The following is a 19140-nucleotide window of genomic DNA, read 5'->3' as shown; positions in this document are numbered from 1 at the left end:
AGTACCCCAACAGAGTTACTTTCATCACCTCCCTGCGCAGTAATCCTTTCTCTTCTTTCGCCTTATTCATTTTTCATTTTGAATTTTTTGGCTTTTCATTTTTTCACCTTCATTGTCCATAAAACTTATTCATTTCAGAGGCAGGAGAGGGATCCCGACTTATTGAGAGTAGAAGGGGTTGTTCCAACAGAGAAGTAGTTTATTATATCTTTGACGTGCCTATTCATTTTTTTCCCCTCACCTTATTCTACTTGACTGGGATAATAAAGGTTAACCCAAAAACAACCGACTAGAGAAGGTGACACTAGTTAACACACAAGAGTTGTGTTTTCACCAAGGTTCACTTCGAACAATATCTATTTTCCTTCGATGTGTCATGGACTAAAAGTAACAAGCTCATCATATAGAGGCAAGATGACAGATAACCAAGTAGTGATAGCTATACAAGCCCTCTTGCACTTTACCCAACTTGTTTCATGAGTCACACATGATTTCATGCAAACTAACCTACGAAAGAAACAAGCGAATGAACTAACAATCAACAAAGTAAAGCAAGAGTAGAATAAAAAATGAAAGCGAAGCAAGTAAACAAACAAGCAACAAAACAAAAAAGCAAACAAAGCATGTATGCAAACAAGCATGAAAGTAAGCAACTGAAAGAAAACACTACTCGTACTCCTACACTAACGGTGCATGGGCCTGATCACATGAAGTGATACTTCCAATGCAACCATCAACACATTGGTAGACCCATGTTGATGAAGGCTTGGTTTGCGAGTAACCCAGTCATGTGGACCAGCAAACAAGAAAGATATAACAATGAAGACAACCACACTTCGTGTTTCAAAGTGCCCACGGGACATAAGTGAGTGCATGTACATGATGGGCAGTCCGTGGACTTATCATGGTGCTGTGTGACACCATGTGCAACTTTGAAGCTCAAGCACACTCTTGACTTTGACATGCAAGCAAACAAAAGAAACAAGGATAACTTGCGTCGCGCACGATTGCTTGCAATATAATACTCCTCCATTGCATGAGCAATGGGATCGTGCAGTTCGAGTGGAGGAAATGTGATCTGAGTGTTAGATGGATCTTGAGTGCATACATATGAGTGATGAGGAGCCCTGAGTGTTTGAACAATTTCCTGATTGGAAGTGAAACCAACCTCAGGACAGCAAGGGCCTGACATAACCATCAGCACAGGCTGAAGTGCCTTGACGGTCTGTGGGGTTTCGACGTCATTGACAGATGGATCTTCATAGACCAGTGGCTTAGACAGATTAACAATGAGTGAATCAACATTGTGATCAGATGATGAGGTGAAGAGATCATGACAACCAAGATCAGAAAAGTCAGGATGTTGGTCGACATCCTCATGATTTGACGAATCACACAGAGGGGTAGATAACAAGGAAGGATGTTCACCCTTTGCATTTACGGAAAGAGAAGATGAAAGATCAATGAATGATTGGTCCTCTCTATTATTGGATGATGGGCTAACATATGGTGTGTCCTGCGAAAGATCAACAATGGGTGCATCCGTGGATGAAGACACACATGCAAAATCATGGATGGCATGTTCACCAATGATGTTAGGAAAGAACAGAGGGGTCTCAGACAGAAGGGAACCATCCTTCGTCAAGTGTTGATGCTCAAGCTCCCACTCATACTCTTCATGAATGATAGTGCATGTTGGTTGTGCAACACCAACTCCGTCAGTGGGTTGTTTCTCTTTCACAACAAGTGAAGAGTCTGGAATGGACAAACACAAGAGAACATCATCTAGAGGAACACCTGGGTGCAAAGACAGAGGTCAAAAAAAGAATGCATATGAGAACTCGAAGGACTCATAACCAAATGTACGCGAAAATTGTGTGGAGTGATGTTGGGAGGGTGTGAAGGTTGAACAGGTGTGTGAACATGATCCTCAACATCACAGGGTGATGGTGGAACTATTGAATGAGAGGGAGGTAGACAATTCGTTGAGATAGTGCCTGCTCCCACATGAGATTGCATAGTTCCATCAACGAAGAAGGTTGAGCGAGGCTTGATCTCAAGCTTTCTCTTGGGACGGGTATATTTGTGTTATATTCTTTCCATGACTAGCCCACTTAGTTAACTGGGGGGTTAGAAGGGGGGCAGATCCCCCCTTCATTGCGTCAATTGCGTAGTGGGGAGGGGGGGTCGTAGGGGGTTTGAGGGGTGCAGGTAACCCCAGTTTATGGGGTCTGGGGTAATGCCTCGGAAAATTTTGGTTTTGGACCCTGTGTTAGCTTCGGCGGACATACCTATGGTTTTGTGCATGATTTTTTGCACATGGTTTTGGACGCGATGGTTTTCGGTCCATGGTATTGGATGCTTCGGCATGTATAAATATGTGTTGTAACATTGAAAGGAACATAAAGAAAAATAAAGTTCGTAGTCCTGGTTTTGGGATCCAGGGGAAAATCTCTATGTATATGTGTTATGCTCTTGTATTGTTTATTTTCTGTGTTTTAGAATTTGTATGCAAGTAATTTCTGTACGAGGTTAAAACCTACATTTGGTATCAGAGTTGTTTTGGCTTCAAGGGGATGCCTTTGTTGCTGAGGGGTTTCGCTCGAGCCTGTGGTAGACCCTGTTCAGTGGGAGATTTGTGGAATCGATTCTGGTGGTGAAAGAAGATGGCAAGCAGTGGAAAGATAGAGATCGAGAAATTTAATGGTTAGAGTTTGAGTTGTGGAAACTCAATATGGAGGATTTGTTGGTGGATAAAGATAAGTGGATCGCGGTATATCTGGGTACTAAACCAATGGGAGTGTCTAATGAAGAATGGAAGAAGTTGGATCGGAAGGCAAAGAGCACAACACATTGTGTGTCTTAGATTCAGTATTGCTGAATGTATCAGGGGAAGCTATGGTGAAGGCTTTGTGGGACAAGTTAGGGACTTTGTACCAATCTAAGTCTCTGGTGAATAAACTGTTCCTATAGAAAGAGTTGTATAACCTGAGGATGAAATATGGAGACTCGGTGACAGAGCATCTGAATGCGTTTAATACTGTGGTAAGTCAGTTATCGTCTGTTGATATCAAAATTTTAGATGAAGATAAGTGCAATAGTTTGTTGTGTTCTCTACCAGATTCATGGGATAGTCTGGTTATTTCAATAGGTAGAAATGCAACTGCCTTGCAGTTTGATGAAATAGTCTCTTCCTTGCTGACGAAGGAGATGAGACAGTAAAATATGGAGAGACAGAATGGTGATGCCTTGTATGTACAAGGATAGTCCCGGAACAGGAAAAAAAATAAGTCATCAAGTGGGAGATCTAAATCTAGAGGGATATTTATATCTCAAGGAAAACCTGTAAAGGTGGTGTGCTGGAAATGTGTAAAGGAAGGGCACTACAAAAGGGACTGTAAATCTAAAGCTCTTGATAAAGGAAATGGATCTCATGATGCTCCTTCTGTAGAGGTGAAAACCACCTCAGATGAAGGTGGGGATGTGTAGTTGGCTTCTTCAAGTACACATGTAGATCATGAGGCATGGTTGATTGACTCAGGTGCATCCTTTCACTTCAATCCCCATAGAGAGTGGTTCTACGAGTATGAGAAATACGATGGTGGTGATGTATTTTTAGGGGATAATAGGAAGGCTAGAATCATTGGTCGTGGAAAAGTAAAGTTGAAGTTACAAGGTGGAAGGGTTAGAACACTTCCGAGTGTTCTGCATATTCCTGCATTAGCTAGAAATTTGATTTCTATAAGCAAGCTGGATGATGCAGGTGTAAAAACAGTGTTCGAGAAGGATACTTGCAAGATGGTTCGGGGAGCACTGGTATTGATGCGGGGAGTTCGGACTGGAAATCTATACAAGCTACAAGGTAGCACTGTTGTTGATGGGTGCAACAACTTTGTGGTTCCTGAAAGTGAAGCAGAAAATCTTGTGGTCTTTGGAGAGAAGGCCATGCTGTGGCATCAAAGGCTTGGACATATTGAATAGAAGGGCCTTCGAATACTTCATGGTAAAGGTATGGTAGAAGGTATGAGTAATAGCTCTTTCGATTTTGATTTCTATGAAAATTGTGTATATGGGAAGCATAATCGGGTGAGTTTTCCCTCTGATGGTAAGAGGGCGAAACAAATATTAGTGCTTGTGCATAGTGATGTGTTTGGACCTGTGAAGGTTCCATCACTGGGTAAGTTTGTGTACTATGTATTATTTATAGATGACTTCTCAAGGAATACATGGATATATTTCCGTAAGAAGAAATCTGAAGTCTTTAACAGGTGTAACGAATTTAAGGCTCTGGTGGAAAACCAGACGGAGAAGAAGATAAAGGTGCTGAGGACAGATAACAGTGGAGAGTTTTGCAGTAAGGAATTTGAATAATTCTGTAAGAAGTGTGGTATAGCATGGCAGAAGACTACTCCATATACACCTCAGAAAAATGGAGTTGCAGAAAGAATGAAGAAGATGTTGATGGAAAGGGCAAGAAGCATGCTCAGTGGTGTCGGGTTAGGACAGGAATTCTGGGCAGAGGTGGTGGAGACAACATGTTACCTGGTCAACATATCACCTTCATCAACATTGGAGGATAAGACTCCACAAGAGGTATGGACTAGTAAGAAACCCTCTTTTTCACATATGAGGGTATTTGGATGTGATGCATATGTACATGTTCCAAAGGAGAAATGAACCAAGTTGGATAGTAAATCTGAAAAGTGCATCTTTATTGGGTATAAGGGTGGTTTAAAGGGTTATAAGCTTTGGAACCCAACAACAAGGAAGGTTGTGTACAACTGAGATGTGGTGTTCAGAGAGGTAAAAGATGTTATTAAACATGAATTCCAACCAAAGGAACCTGACAAGAGAGAGTTTGAGCTAAAGGAGGAAGAAGTAGACTCTATAGTAGAGGAGGAATCAGAAGATGAAGAGCCACAAACTCCGGGTGTGAGAAGATCAGTTCGAGAAAGAAGGTAGCTAGAATGGTATAGTCCATCTGCTTTCTGTTCAAATTTTTCTTTATTTATTATTGATGATGATCCTAGAACTATGAAGGAAGCAGTAGATTCAGAGGATGGAAAACTCTGGAAAGAGGCCATGGTTGATGAAATGGCATCTTTGTAAAAAATGAGGCTTGGGATCTGGTGGAGTTGCCAGCTGGAAGGAAACCCATTGGCAGCAAATGGGTGCTCAAGAAGAAGAGAAATGTAGAAGGAAAGGTGGAGAAATAAAAAGCTCGGTTGGTAGAAGAAGGTTATTCCCAGGTGCCGGGAATTGATTTTGGTGATATTTTTTCTTCTGTTGCCAAGGTTGCTTCTATTAGATTACTTTTATCTGTTGCTGCTGCTTTTGATTTTGAGGTAGAATAGATGGATGTGAAGACAACATTTCTTCGTGGGGATCTGGAAGAGGAGATCTACATGAAGGAACCTGAAGGCTTTGTGATGAAGGGTAAGAAATAACTGGTATGCAAGTTAAATAAGTCTCTGTATGGGTTAAAACAGTCACCAAGGATGTGGTATTAGAAATTTGATACATTTATACGGGGACTTGGCTTCACCAGAAGCAAAGCAGATCACTGTGTGTATTTTAAATTAATTGGTGACCATGTTATTTATCTGGTATTGTATGTGGAAGATATGTTTCTGGTTGGAAATGACAAAGAAATTATCCAGGATTTGAAGACCCATTTGTCCTCCAAATTCGACATGAAAGATCTTGGTGCTGCAAACTATATTTTGGGCATGGAAATTAAAATAGATTGGACAAAGAGGAAGCTTTGGTTAAACCAAAGGAAGTATGTCTAGACAATATTGTAGAGGTTAAATATGCAAGATAGTAAACTGGTGAAGGCTCCTATTCCTGTAGGTGTAAAGTTATCTGCTGAACAGTGTCCCAAGACACAAGAAGAGGAAGAGGATATGTCCCGTGTTCCATATGCAAGTGTAGTTGGTAGCCTGGTGTATGCAATGGTCTATACTAGACCAGACATTGCACATGCAGTGGGAGTATTGAGCAGGTTTATGTCAAAACCAGGGAAGGAGCACTAGACAATAGTGAAGCGGGTTTTTAGGTATTTGCGTGGCACTAGTGACTATGGTTTGTGCTACCAAGGAAGGCCAGGATTGGACTGAGTGTTGGATATTCGTGGCTTTGTTGATGTAGGTTGGGCTGGAGATCTATATTAGAGAAGATCTACAAGTGGGTATGTTTTTAACTTATTTGGAGGTGCAGTCAGTTGGATGAATAAGAAACAATCTGTAGTGGCACTATCAACTACAAAGGCAGAATACATGGCAGCCACTCATGCAAGCAAGGAAGAAATTTGGTTGCAGAGATTGTGCTCAAGTATGAGGTTAGTACATGGAGCTATATGGATAGACTGTGACAACCAAAGTGCAATTTTCTTGGCAAAGAACCTTGCTTATCATTGAAAGATAAAGCATATTGATGTTCAGTATCACTTTGTGAGGGATATGATAGAAGACAAAAAGGTGTTGTTGGTAATGGTGGACACTTTGAAGAATACCGCAGATGATTGAAAAAATCTATGAGATTTGAGAAGTTCTCTTGGTGTAGAGAAACAATGGGCGTTTCAGGGCTGGATAAATGACTAAGCTCTCTTGTGGTCCCCTGTGGAAAGAAAACAACAAGTGGGAGAATGTTGGGTTGTGTTATATTCTTTCCATGACTAGCCCACGTAGTTAACCGGGGGGTTAGAAGGGGGGCGGATCCCCCCCTTCGTTGCGCCGATTGCGTAGCAGGGGGGGGGGGGTTCATAGGGATTTAAGGGGTGTAGGTAACCCCACTTTATGGGGTCCGGGGTAGCGCCCTAGAAAATTTTGGTTTTGGACCCTATGTTAGGTTCATGGACATACCTATGGGTTTGTGCATGATTTTTCGCACATGGTTTTGGATGCGATGGTTTTCGGTCCATGGTATTGGATGCTTCGGCATGTATAAATATGTACTGTAACATTGAAAGGAACATAATGAAAAATCAAGCTGGTAGTCTCGGTTTTGGGATCCACGGGAAAATCTCTGTGTATATGTGTTTTATGTGTTATGCTCTCGCATTGTTTATTTTCTATGTTTTAGAATTTGTATGTAGGTAATTTATGTACGGGGTTAAAACCTACATTAAGGCAATACTCGAACCGGTCCCAGAGATAAGAAAACTTCATTTGGCTCCTCGGAGCTTGAAACTATATGTCTCGGAAGCACTGCCAAAAATAAATAACGGATTCATGTGGAGCCCTTCGTTGCTGTAACAATTTCTAGTAAAGATGGTCTAGATCAAAATGATAGAACATGTCTCCAGTAAGATCACAGAAGTGCTCAAATGAGTGCATGGTGTCAACTGGTAGGCTGAGAACCCAATGAAATGAAGATTTGCGAAGTGTGAATGCAAGCAGTAAACCAGCCTGTTCGTCAGTAAACTCATCTTCCTCATGAATCATGGAAAGAAAGTTATGTAAGTGCTCAGGCTAGGTCACTTCGCCTTCACCATAATACATGTGATTGGACAAGAGATTGAAAAGCTTCCCCGAGATGAAGACATATTAACGATTCAAAAAACAGCTTGGGGGAAGAAGAATGCAAGACTCCATGAAAGATATGCAAAGGTTCAAAACTAGATGAGAGGACACAGCTTGTCATTCAGGCCCTCCTTCTAGTGCCAAAAATGTTGACGGTGCTGGATCTAGTAGCATGTCAAGGGGATCTCCCCGGTAAGAAGTCCCAATTATACCTCAAACTGTTTGGTGTAGGAGTCCCAGCACTGGGTCATAAGGTAATGCCTTGACTGCGATGTCACATAGAGGCACGTAAGATAACTATGTCAGTAGCAAGGGTGTGACTGATGCAGAGAGTCAAGGAATGTGTACGAGACGTTCCAACACTTCGAAGGGTGAGGAAGGGGAAGGTGAGTTCCAGGTTGACAGGGATCAGTCCCAACTCGGCTAGGACCACACCACACAAAGGACATGCAATACTTCCAATGGAGTAGTCCACTTGGATGCTGTAGTCACAACATACAAGCTAAGATAACATGAACAACACTCATGGATCAGTCTGAGACGAGTGTGATGGTTGATGTAGCAAGGTTCATGAGAAAGGTATATCTAATGTCCATCAGAGTAGTCAACATGGATGGTGAAAACATTACCAACATATGCAACACATTAACAACAAGATTCATATAATTTCAAACAAATCAGTTCATATACAAGTACGTAAGTTAAACAACATATATCATTAAGGAAACCGAAACAGTCCAACTATAATAACAACATATGCATGAAAATGTGTTGGCTCTTATTATTAAAGAAGTGTAAGTCACAATCATAAAATACACCATGTAAACCTACTAGTCCTAAAAGTGGAACGTTACAGCCACATCCACCTACTCCTCCAAAGAGATGTACTAGCTTCATGCAGTGGAGAAGCCAAGGTGCATTACAATACTGTTGAAGCCTTCTTCAAGATAGTCTAAGTAGAATATTGGCTGAGAAAAAGCCCATACAATGAGTTATGAGGGACTATTTATAGCAAAGGGTGGGGTGACCCTTGACATTCCCCTTTGTGACAGTTCAAATACCCTCATGACTCTTCACCTACTCTATGACTGTTACATCCAACCATTGACACTTGAGTTACACTTGACATGACTCAACATTACAATGCACATGTACTCATGTGAGACAACATGGCTTGAGAAAGCCTTGCAAGACATCACTGACACTCGATTTGCTGTGATGAGACCAATTCTTTGACATGCTTGTGATGGTGAAGGTGGTGAGCTGATGCCAAGCTTGGTCATTCGTGATGGTGTGCATGCACCTCATTGTGACATCTTGCTAAAGATAACAATTGCCTCTGTTGCAACTAGTGCATTGGCTCGGCCCCTTCATCCAACTCATCTGCTAACATGTGCATGGTCTTCTTGGATACAGTTGAACCAGAAACAAACTAATGCATAATGTCTGTGTTGATCTTCAAGTGTGTGTTGGTGGTCATGCGTATCAACTTGCCAAAGTACATGTTCAACGCCAGTTGGACTTGCTTCTTGTCTTCGCCCTGGTGAATGTGCTTAATGGGTTGGGTTGCATGCGTGCGCACAATGACATGCATGCTGATGGATCCCTTACATGCGATCAACCACACTACTCACCATGTCTGCTCCGTGTTAGCTGCTGGGATGGATCTTTAACCTGTATGAGCATAGTTTCATCCGTGAGCACACGTTGCACCCATTGTTGTTCCTAATCCTGCTGCAACTCATTCGTTTGTCTATGTAGCTTCATGTTCTTCTTGAGTTGCTGATTCAACACATGAAACTCCTTCTTTGTTACATCTTCTACCTTCATGCGATCTTCATGTCACGCCGTCACTCCAGAGCCAGAGTCTCTGAAGTTGCTTTCATCATCAATGGACTTGCTTGAGCTTGCAACCTTGTTCGCCTCCATGTTGTCAACAATCCTCCTCTTGCATTCATTGCAATTGGTATGATATCTTCAACTATTGTTCATGATGATGCTCACTATGATGTCGCTGCTTGATGTCTTCGTGAGTAGGAAAGCTCATAGACACTTGATCGACTGCATCCCCAAGCGTGCTCTAAACGGTATCCTCGTCTCTGCTCTCTTGGAAACCATTGTACCTGTACTGTTGAGAGGCAGATGAACACCTGTAATACCTGGAGACATGGTAACACTCATAGCAAGCAATCTGTTAGTCGAAAACCAAAATGAAGATGAGAATTTACTTGCAACATACCTCGGTGAATGATCATGAAGGTTGCGTAATTTCGGTCGGGAAGTTGGGAGACCGACTATGAAGACTGCACAAGGCACATTTTGGCCTACTGATAGAGTGACTGACTATTGGAGCTGTGCAATGGAGATTCCAGTATGGCTGCTGACTTCTGGGATTGCACATTGTGTAATTCTAGCTGGGAAGGACTGCTGGCCCAGGGACAGATTTGCGCAATTTCTTGGGCCAAGCAATCACTGTCCTCAAGAAATGTGCAAAATAGTCTTGAAGGCCAACATTGGGCAGGAATGCTCAAATCTAGAGAGGAAGGTGAGCCTTCCTTTCCCATATTGTGCAATTCAGCCTTGGTGAAAGCAGAGCCCGGGCCAAGGTTGGCCTGACTCGCCAACGGTAAAATTAAAGCGAGTAAGTCAATGAATGCATCGCGACATGAAGTGATAGCAGAAGTGATAAATAGTGCATGCAAAACATGAATGAAAGATTCAGCAAGAAGATCAACATGCATGTGGGTGAGGTAGTTCGCGGGTTGGGCGTGTTATCACCCCAAGAAACTCTCCTAGGTTGTATATCAGAGATGCTCGGGAACATTACAAACTCAACAAAAATGTTGGAAAAATGGTGGATGAATGAAAGAAATGCTGCATATTTAAGCAATACAACCACTTCTACTATGCTTGACCCCAGATATGGGTGAGCACCCCCAGACTATAAGGCTTTAGACCACCAATTACTCATAGTTTTAAATAAAATGTGATGATGGAGAATACTGATCACACCAGCAGATGCACAGGACCCTGTGATGGCCAGCTGCAACTAGTTAAAAGGTCTGTAAATCTATTTCTTAATGCATAGACAGGATGACAACTCTCTGGCATTAAAACAATAGAAACCTGCATACACATTCGATAATACTAACTAGATTCTAACACAGAGGTGGGATGACAACCCCTCTAATTCTAAACATCTACAACACATGAATAAATGCATAACAGGCACAACTTGGAACAAAGAAGAAGAAGTGGAAAGTGAGCAATTAACAACAAAAGAAGCTTGCATTAGCTGAAAATGAAGACCAGACGCTGCAGGTATCACAGTAGTTACAGTCTCTAGAAGTTGAACCTTACATCAAAAATAACATTCATCAACCCATTACATTCTGTCTTCTGGATATATATTGAGGTTGGTTTACAAAAACAGTCTGCTAAACTATGCGTGGAGGGGTCATAAGTGACCACCAACCACATTTACAATCTGAAATGGGCCTTTGCTACACTCTGCCTGCTTTAATGAATGATTTAGACATTCTTTGGCGTTCCGTGGTTCTTCTCAGGCAGATGTAGTAAAATATAAATGAAACCCATAACCTTTCAATTCTTTTAACTTCTTGAGAGTGCTCCTTTCCTTCTTTGGTCATTCTATCTTTTAAATGCAGTTGCTGAGGATTTAATTTTTCCGGGTACAGGATTCTGACCTCCTTCCTCCTTCGGGTACACAGGACAGGTTGTGGACATGGGCAGCATGGCAAAAGCATGGCTATGGAGGGGACAAAGCTCAGCCGTTGGATCGCGTGAATCAATGGCGGGGATCGCTTTGCAGGCATTATCGGGAGACAAAATGATCGGAAGAACGTGGGCGATCGGATCGCTGTCGGGCAGATCCGACGGCTATCAGGTGGTGGAGGTGATCGACTGTTAACGAGCGGGAGACAGGTAGTTTTACGAGCGGGCGGTATTCCCTGCACTGCCTTTTAGAGGTGTGCGTTTTCCATAACGCGGGGCGCAATCCAGTGGAAATGTGACGCGTGGCCGACGCGACAGACGAGAAACCGCTTTCCCTGTGTGTTAATGAGCAGGCAATTCGCGCGATCGGGGGGAGGCGACTACCGTCCGATGGTGCAACAGACGGTCAGATGGCGGGAAAACAAAGGATGTTTAACACGCGGGAAAAACACTGTGACCGTTGGATCGCGACGATCAACGACTGCAATTATGGCTGGGGTTATATGGGCGCGGAGTCATATGGTCGGGTCATATGGCAATTTTGAACTACGCGCCCGGGGGCTGGAGGAAATATGGGATTAAACAAAGTTTAAATGGGTTATCGGGGTTTATAGTTGTTTAAAAAAAACGCTTGGGAACCGGGAAAAGAAGGGTTTAGGCGGGTTTTATAAAGGATTAGAGAAAAAGGAAATAATGGGTTAAGGGAGAATAAGGAGAACAGAAGAGGATGGCGGAAACAGAGGTGTGGGGAGTTATAAGGGATAAGGCAAATGAAAGGGAAGGATAAAATAGATTGCTGCAAACCCTATGCAACCCAAACCAGCACTGCCTGACCTGATTTTATCCATTAAATGTTGCAAACTATAGTAGAGCTAACAGGGCGAACGTCCATGCAAAATAGTTTCATGCATGTGACAATAGTGAGATAGCAACGAAAACTGAAACAGAGCTAGGAAAAGCTACTATACATGTAAACGAAAGAAAGCGTTCAAAGAAATCAAGAAAACAATACTCCCACAAGGGAAACACAAAAAGTGACAGAAATGCAGCATAAGGCATGGCAAGCGAGCTTACCCTAAAACAATTGAGCTAAATGTGCCAACTGCTCCTAGATGTGACGTGTGATGTCAGAGCTACAAGATTGATGTGAGGAATGAGCTCTGTAGTGTCTAGTTGATGAGTTCTGATAACATCAAGATTGTGATGCGCATGCCACAAATCTAGGGGAAGTGACACTTGATGGGAGGTTTCTGAAATGATCCTTGCATGTAACCTCAAACTGATAAACATAGATCCTTGAAACAAGGGATGCCTTTGCATGCTGCCTTGGGAGAAGCATCCCATGCATGCAAGTCAATTTTGCTCTGTCCCAGAGGGAACCAGTTAACTAAGTTTGACATGCAAGAGACTGCTAGACTGTTGGAGGAAAATGCACATTTTTGGCTCGGAATTGGGCTGGATGCCCAGGAGATTTACGCAATTTCTGGGCAGAACAACTAATTATTGCCCAAATTTGCACAAATTCTAGGCTGAAAAATCTGCTGTTGTGAAAATGTGCGCAAATCCTACAGGGAGGGTTGGCTGGCAGGATTACACAATCCTGGAGACCAGCAAGTTGTCAGAGAGGATTGCGCAATTTCTGGAGGGAAGGCTGGGTTCCCTCTAGAAATGCACAATTTTCAAGGGGAGGCTGCTCATACTACAGCTGGACCAAGTCCAAGTGAGCTGCATGTGAAGGGAAAATATCAAACTATGGTCGAAATGATGCCCTTCTGCAAGAAAGACACTAAAGCTTGAGGACTTGACGAAGCAAGGCAAGTTGCTGCGTAAGGTTGGTAGGGAAGTTCCAAAATAGGTTAAGGAAAAATTTTTGAGGGTGGTTGTAGCTGCTACAACAAGTCTTCGACATACATTTATTATGTATTGGTTTTAGCATTGGGGGTGGGGCCTAGGGTCTAGCCCTACCCCTGGTCACCTCACCCTAATGGTCTAGGGGCGAGACCAAGGGCGGGCTAGCCCCGTACCTTGCCCCACTTAACAATCACATTTAATGTAACCACCACCATGTGAATGATGATAACCCAGAGAGTTTGGTAACCGTAAGTTGCAACAGTTAATGGAAATTGTTGCGATGTGAACAAGCAAAATTGTTGGGAGAGTTAATAGATAACGGTTTCGTCTGGAGATTTGGGTGGGAGTGGGAGTTAAGAGTCCGACCCCCAGTCTCATGGTTTGTCATGTGACCCTGTGGTTTCAGAGTGGGGACTCGACCGGTGGGGGCAGGTTGTTGCCCTTAGCCCTCGGGCACGTGGCCTTCACCCAACCACAATTTTCAGAAATAAGGCCTTAGAGGGATTTTAAGTGCCCCGACAAATTCACCCAGATATTGGGCAATTTGGTGCTTGGTTAGCGGAATTGGAGGCGAAATTGTGGGTTAGGTGCTGCATGTGGAGGAATTTTTGGTGCTGTTAGTGCCACAACTTAGGGAAGTCATAACTTAATCATTTTTTGTCCAATTTTGGGGGAGGAAGAGGCTAAACATGCATTTTTGGGTCTTCTGAAGCCGTTGGAACAATTTTCAAAGACATTTGACACTGTAAATGGATGTATTAATACTTTTTAGCATAATTGAAGAGGGCCAAGCCATTCGAAGCTGGACCAAAGATACATAGCCCAGGAGGGGTGAAATCCTTCATCATGTGTTATTGTGTTACTGTTTATGGTGATGTTTATGTTTGATATATGTTGTTCAATGTTTTACTTATGTTCATTTTCTCGTGAAATTTACATAAAAACACATAAAAAATCATGTTTAAATTGCAATTTACCTCATAATCCTCAAGCACTTGTTTATATTCTGAATAGGAATTTAGCACAAAAAACACTAACTTCCCCATTCATATAAAAAAGAGAGGTGATAAAGGGAAGCCTTGTCTTAATCCCCTTTGGGCATGAAGAAAAGGGGAAGTTGAACCATTAATTAAGACTGTAAAAGACATTGAGAGAAGATAGTCGATTACCGAGGTGATGAGATCATATCCAAACCCTAGGTGTGTTAAAAGTAATCTTAAGTACAACCAATTTACCTAGTTGTAAGCCATGGATAGATCAATCTTGAGCAATGCACCTTTAATATTGCCAATATTTATATTGTGCAAGATTTCATGATCAACCCGTATAGCTTGATGAATTTGACGACCTTCTAAAAACCCAAACTGTTCTTCAGACATGGAATTAGAGAGGAAAGTCTTAAAGTTTTTTCGAAATTACTTTAGCTATAACTTTGCATATACCATTGAACAATGAAATAGATTGGAAGTATTCAAAGGATGAGGGATTGTCCACCTTCATAATTAGTGCAATAAAAGTTGTGTTGAAAGCTAGAAAAATGCTTTGTTTCAACCTCAACTCATTTACCACATCCAAAATATCCTTACCCAATAACTCATAAAAATTGCTGAAAAATTCCACACCCCAACCATCAGGGCCAAGAATTTTGTCCTTTAAAAAAATACTAAGCACGACTTTAAGCTCCTCTTCATAAATTTCTTCCATAAGAATTATGTTATCTTCTTGATTTACATACCCCAAGAAGGCATTAGCCACTCTTAAACTACTAGCTATTAAAACTTCCTCCTGCGCTTTAAAAAGATATTTGAAGTGATTAATGCCCAAAAGGAAGGTCTTCAAAGGTTCTGGAATCTCTTTCAATTGGATCCTTTAAACTCTAGATGGTACCACTCTTCTCCCATTTGCAAATGTGTGGAAGAATTTTGTGTTTTCATCCCCACTTGCTAACCATAGTGCACAAATTTTTAGTCTCCATAAAAATTCTTTGTCCTGCAACAAATTCTTAATTTAATCGATTAATTCTTTGACGAGTTCTGTTGATTGAAGAGACTCATGTCTCGAATACCTATATGATTTTGCATTGTAGCTAATTAATTTTTCACTTCAATTAACTCAACTTAATCTCTCTTTCTCTTTTGGCAAGCCCATTTGTTGGCCAATATTTTGATACGTTTCAGGTTTAGATAAAAATTTTTAGTTGTTGATGACCCATCCTTGGGCATGAATGGGATACAATTGTTATTGACCAAGGTAATGAATTCCTCCTCGACTATCCAGGAGGAGTGAAAATTGATAGGACTTCTTGCCTTATTTCCTCTGCCTAGAATTTCCAAGAAAATCAGAGAGTGATATGAATCCCCCCTTGTACTGATCCATTATTTGATTACATGGAAATCATCAATCATTTGTTCTGAAACTAGAAAGTGATGCAATCATTTGGCCAATCTATCCTCTGTAATTCGCATGTTCCTGGAAGTTTTATTTAACTTAACAGGATCGATGTCAATAATATTTGTTGAAATCAAATTTTACGACATAAAATGAGCTAGAGGGTAAAGTCTAGGATTGGGGCCCCACACTTCAAATATACCAAATGTAAAATTAAAGTCCCCTCCAATGATTAGATTTTCAATTTGGAGGAAATATTTTGAGAAAAAATCATTCCAAAATGTAGCTTTGTCCGCATACGGAGCATATAGATTGATCATAGTAAAAGCGATCACCAAGTTTGAGTAGAGGAGCTCAGCACCCAAACTTGAGAGAAAGCTCCAAGAGTTAATAAACTTAACCTTCTTCAAATTCCAACCAATAGCTAAGCCTCCCGAATGACCCCTGACATCCAAGGTTATAAAAAACCAGCTTAGACAAAGAGAATCCAAACTTGTTTCTACAGAATCCCCTCTAGCTAAAGTTTCTTGAAGAAAAATAACATCCAGACTTTCCACCAACATAATTATTCTCAATGCTAGCTTTTTGGATGAGCTAGAAAAAACTCTATAATTGAAGGATAACCTTTCATTTTGACACCTCCTCTGAGGCTGACATTGCTCTAAGCACCCCACGTAAAGAAGGTTGAGTTAATGCTGCGATTTCTAAATGATTTTTTTCTTGAGCCTTTTATAGGAGATATTTCCTACCCTTCCCCTTCCCTAAACCCATGGAAGCCACTACTTTACCTAAACCTTGATTGACATAGTCAACGTTTGAGGATATTTTCCTAGAACAAAGGTTATGCATAATGTATTCTTCAAGGTTTGAAGACTCAGCTACAGAGAGAGAAATTAATGATGAAGCAAAAGAAGGAGAAGCCTTAGGACATGGACATATGGAAAGAGTAGTAGAAAGGGAAGAGACCAGCTGAATGACTGAGGGAGTAGTGCATTCTATAACCTTATGTTTATCCGACGAGACTAAGACATAAAATAAATTAGAATCCTTAGCAGAAGAGGAAAAATAAAGCGTACCCAAATGTTCCTTCTTTACAGCCTGGATGGATGACTGAGGGTCTTGAATAGTCTCAGCTAGCTGTAACGGACAAATAAGCCCATCCTCTAGCAAAGTCATACTACTCGCAGATTCAATCAAAACTTCATCTAGTGCCCTCTTACCTTTTTCTGAAACTGATGAATGAGTCCCTTTATTCAAAGACATCTTAAAATTCGTGGCCACATGATCGTGCTTGTGGCATCCGCAACATCTAAAAGGCACTCCTTCGTTGTTTAGAATCTACCTCTTTGGATTCCAATCATTAATAACTATAGCCTCAGGAAACCCTTTCCTTAAATCAATCTCTACCAACACCCGCGCAACTCTCTGATCACCCGTCTTTTCATATGAGGAATCATAAGTGAGAAAGTTCCCACCTAGACTGGCCACTATGTCCTTTTAGGCTCCTTCATACAAGAATGACACTGAGAGTCCTAAAATCCACTCCCAGATATGAACCTCATCAAGTCTATCTTTAGAAGCATCACACAAGGATCCCAAAACTTAAACACAAAAGGAACCGAAGTGATGGACCAAACCCCTTGCTGATTAGCAAACACATCTTCCTTTGTTGCAAATTTTAGCAATAACCACCCATGAGAAAGAAACGAGAATTTTGGCAGACTGGTCACTTTAGGAGAAATATGTGCAGAAACCTATTCCATGATTTTAGGTAATCCCAAATTAAATGATAACTGGTTTTTGCCACAAATATTTTGAAATCAACCAACCTGTCTGGAGTCACTCTTTACTCCCAAATTTCTTTCCCTTGCATGAACAACCAATGAGATTTCACAAAATGATTGAACTTGAGCCACATGAACATCTTTACCTAGTGCAAGTGCACACCTAACTTCCCAAGAAACTTTAACAACCCTGCTCTTCCTCTTCTTTTTTGCTAAAATAATGTATTCTTAAGAAACCAGGGGATTAGGAATGGAAGTGCCTCTTGGATACTCTTCTTCCTCTTGTAGCAAATCTCCACCACATAGATCTACCACACCCCCATCCAGTATGTCGAACATTTATTGCATCCACTAAAAAATTCCTCACAGAAAATCTTAGAATGTTAACAATAGAGATGAGAAGGTTTGCCACACTTGACCACCCCATAAAATTCCTTGCTTCACCACTTGTCGCAATGTAAGGCGCTTGAAAAAACACTCAGGGATCACTTGAAATGTCACCTAAAGGTAGTCCGAGAAAAACTTCTTCCCAAGTGGACAAACAAATAGAAGGATATGACACCGAAGGGTTTATCCCCAAACCCTTGTAAGGGACCATAAAAGAAAGACCTTCTTTAACTTTAGGCTTAAACGGAGAGGGAAGACTGTAGGTAAAACCTTCCACTTGTGGGGGCACACAAATCTTTGGAGCCTGTCGAAGCCCGACTAACCCTCCAATCTCAAAAGATACAAAAATAAGTTCACCACCATCTATCAGGAAAGGGCTAATGACTTCACCCTTTGTGGATGACCCCATGCCATAACTTTCCCCCAAAACTGACCTTAGGGTAGATTGGCTAGTAGAAAAATTTCTTGCCCTAAAAACTGGGGTAGAATAACCTGCCAACTCCACACCACTAGATAAGTGAGGAGATCAAACCTGGTCCAGACCCCAAAGCAAATTAACCCCTTCTATATGTGGCCTAAGAAACCAATTATGTGTGAACATTCACTGAAAAGAAGGGATGATAAAATTATAGTTGACCACATCAGCCACTTCCATCTTTTTACTAGATGAAATCAGAAAAGAACCAAGAATATCCCAACACAAGGAGTTGAGCGACCAACAAAGGGACCAAAGTACCGAAGGCAAAAACAATACCAAAACTAGGAAGGAAAATAGCACAACAAAATCACCGACTACTGACAAAAAAAGAATTTTAGGTCCCTATAATTCTAGTGATTTCCCCATTACTATTGTCATTGTAGCCCTTATAATTATTTTTGTGCCCCTATTTTCACCATGTTGTTATTATTGTTCCCAATAGAAGGCCACTATTGTTATTTTTGTGCCCTTATATTATTATTGTTATGTCAACTTTGATTATATTGTGACCCCTTAGACTCCTATATATAGAAATGAGGTTTTGTCATTTGTATCATCCAAGAATTGTTCATTTGTGTAATGTAAAGGAGGTTTCCCCCTCTAAGAGGCTAATTTCTAAGTCGTTAATCTATCTTTTCTATATTTTTGTGAGATGGTTTCATAACATTTGGTATCAGAGCTTTGGATTCTAGAGTTTCACTGCTCCAAAATATATCATCATGGAATTTTGGCTATAAATTTGTTTTTGTGAAGTTTCAGATGCTAAAAAAAAGTGCATTTGAGCTGAAATATCTGTGATCCTCGGGTCCGAATTTCAGATCTTTTTTCACTATATTTTCAGAGATATGATCCAAGGAAGTTAGGGTTTTTGCAGGCTCCCGAATTACATCCCAAACAAGTGACCTTTGGGAAAATCGTCATAACTTTCTGTCTGAGTATCAATTTTAAATTTCATAAGAAGTTACAGATAGAGCACGAAATTTAGTTTTCTTTG

The sequence above is a fragment of the Pinus tabuliformis genome, chromosome 3_1 (assembly GCF_031772625.1).
Source record: "Pinus tabuliformis cultivar Carrire ecotype Pingquan chromosome 3_1, CPIR1, whole genome shotgun sequence".
NCBI lineage: Eukaryota > Viridiplantae > Streptophyta > Pinopsida > Pinales > Pinaceae > Pinus > Pinus tabuliformis.
Note: the sequence above shows the minus strand (reverse complement) of the source record.